General features: G+C 39.7%; 1 pseudogene; it reads right to left on the reverse strand.

The window, feature by feature from the left end:
* Positions 1 to 322: 322 nt before the first annotated feature.
* Positions 323 to 859, reverse strand: LOC140515674 (V-type proton ATPase 16 kDa proteolipid subunit c-like; annotated as a pseudogene).
* Between the last annotated feature and the right edge of the window lie 1,760 nt (positions 860 to 2,619).

Genomic DNA, 2,619 nt, shown 5'->3' on the forward strand with positions numbered 1-2,619 from the left:
CAGCAATCTTGAATTTCAAATGATCATATCTAAGGAGTTCTCAGCACTTGACATTTAACCCCACAGTACAATAATACACCTATATATAAGATTATAGCATGGGAAATGGAAAATTCTTCCTCCATAAACATTATGAACATGTCAAATCTTTATAAATAAACATCCAGTGAAGAGAAAAATTACAATCCCAATTCGTTTTTATACACAGAATACTAATTGCAATTGAGTAGGGAGATGACATAGCTGCCCAGCTGGCCCCAGTTCAGGAGCCTTTCTTTCATGTGCAGAGCAACACAGACAGAAGAGTCAGTTGGGAGGGATGGGCTGGTTCAAGACAGGCCTTCACATCATACTCTGTGGCTGCAGGGGTAAGAATTGGGTGGGGCACTGGGAAGAAAAGAAAACAATAGGGTCTACTTTGTAGAGAGAACAAGGGCCACAGTCAGGAGGTACAGGCCAAGTACTGAAGCCAAGATCAGAGTTGTGATCATCCCTATGATTAGTCAGAGCTGCTGGACTGTTCTTCTGAATACCAGCATCACCAGTGGCAAAGCCAGCTTGCTGCCAGCCCATTCAGACCCATTCTGAGGACTGCCTCCAGTTGAAGGGAGCTTTTTTACAGGGGAAGTTCCTGGCATTAGAGAGTTAGCGATGAGAACCACCAGATCATAGATAACAATGATGATACATACCAATAGGAATGATTGTCTTCATGATCAGCTTAGTTTGTGTGACTGGTGGCTGCAATACCAGTGCCACCTTTTGCTGTGCCATAAATCATACCAAGAACGCTGAAAACCATGGTGGCTGAGGTAGCCATGATGGTGAAGAAGGATGTGTACTCAGGACTCTCAGCCATGTCTGTTGAACGTCAGTTGACTGGAAAGCATACAGGGACAAGGGGCAGAGGAAAGGGCATGGGGCTGAGTAGTGGGAAAAGGACTGGATGGTGAGTAGGTGAGTGGGAAAGCATGATTCCGGGAGATACTGGCTCCATACTATATTCTAAATACCACTACTGCAAACTATTATTTTTTCTAATAATTATAACAAACGATTATATAGAGTTTACTACATACCAGATACTACTTTTTACTGGTTTTGTCATTGGTATGGTCAACTACACTGGCAGCTTTCCTAATATTGAACCAGCCCTGGATTCCTGATATAAATCTTACCTGCTCATAGTGTATGAACTTTGTGATACATTAACTATAGTCTTCTGGCTAGTTTTTAAAAAATTTACGATAAATTTTATTTACAATAATTAGCTCACTTGATCTTCACAACTATCCTGGGAGGTAGGTGCTGTTATTATCCTTATTTTACAGTTAAGGAAACTAAGGCAAAGAGAAGTAAAGTGACTTGCCCAGTGTCACATGGCTAGTAAGCATTTGAAGCCAGATTTAACTCAGGTCTTCCTGACTCCAGGTCCACTGATCCATCCACTGAGCCCCCTAGCTGCTCTCATTCCAGCTTTATAAAGTATTTCTTGGTAGTTTGATTGGTATGGCACTGAATAAGTAAATTAAATTAGGGAGTAGTGTCATTTTAAATATTGATTCAACTTACCCATGAGTAATTAATATTTCTCCAATTTTGGGAGAAAATTCTCCAATTATTTGTCTGAAAAGTGTTTTCTAATTGTGTTCCTGTGTGTGTCTTGGCAGGTAGACTCCCATGTATTTTATGCCATTGGCCATTATTTTAAATGGAATTTCTCTATTCCTGTTGGGTTTTGTTGGTAATATATAGAAATGCTGATGCTTTATGCAGATTTATTTTATATTCTGTAACTTTGTTGAAGTTGTTAATTGTTTCAACTGGTTTTTTAGTTGATGCTAGCATTCTCTAAGTATACTATCATATCATCAGCAAAAAGTGATAATTTTCTTTCCTTTTTGCCTATTCTTATTCTTTCAATACCTTTTTTCTTATTTCTACAGCTACTATTTCTAGTACAATATCATTTTTTTTAATTTTTATTTATTTAACTTTTAACGTTCATTTTTACAAAATTTTGGGTTCCAGATTTTCTCCCCTTTTGTCCCCTCCCCCCACCCCCAAACACGGAGCATTCTAATTGCCCCTATCACCAATCTGCTCTCTCTTCTATCATCCCTCTCTGCCCTTCTCTCCATCTTCTCTTTTGTCCTGTAGGGCCAAATAACTTTCTATACCCCTTTACCTGTATTTCTTATTTCCTAGCGGCAAGAACAGTACTCAACAGTTGTTCCTAACACTTTGAGTTCCAACTTCTTTTCCTCCCTCCCTCCCCACCCCTTCCCTTTGGAAGGCAAGCAATTCAATATAGGCCAAATCTGTGTAGTTTTGCAATTGACTTCCATAATAGTCGTGTTGTATAAGACTAACTATATTTCCCTCCATCCTATCCTGTCCCCCATTACTTCTATTCTCTCTTTGGATCCTGTCCCTCCCCATGAGTGTTGACCTCAAATTGCTCCCTCCTCCCCATGCCCTCCCTTCCATCATCCCCCCCACCTTGCTTATCCCCTTATCCCCCACTTTCCTGTATTGTAAGATAGGTTTTCATACCAAAATGAGTGTGCATTTTATTCCTTCCTTTAGTGGAATGTGATGAGACTAAACTTCATGTTT

This window comes from Notamacropus eugenii, chromosome X (assembly GCF_028372415.1).
Source record: "Notamacropus eugenii isolate mMacEug1 chromosome X, mMacEug1.pri_v2, whole genome shotgun sequence".
In the NCBI taxonomy this organism is placed as follows: domain Eukaryota; kingdom Metazoa; phylum Chordata; class Mammalia; order Diprotodontia; family Macropodidae; genus Notamacropus; species Notamacropus eugenii.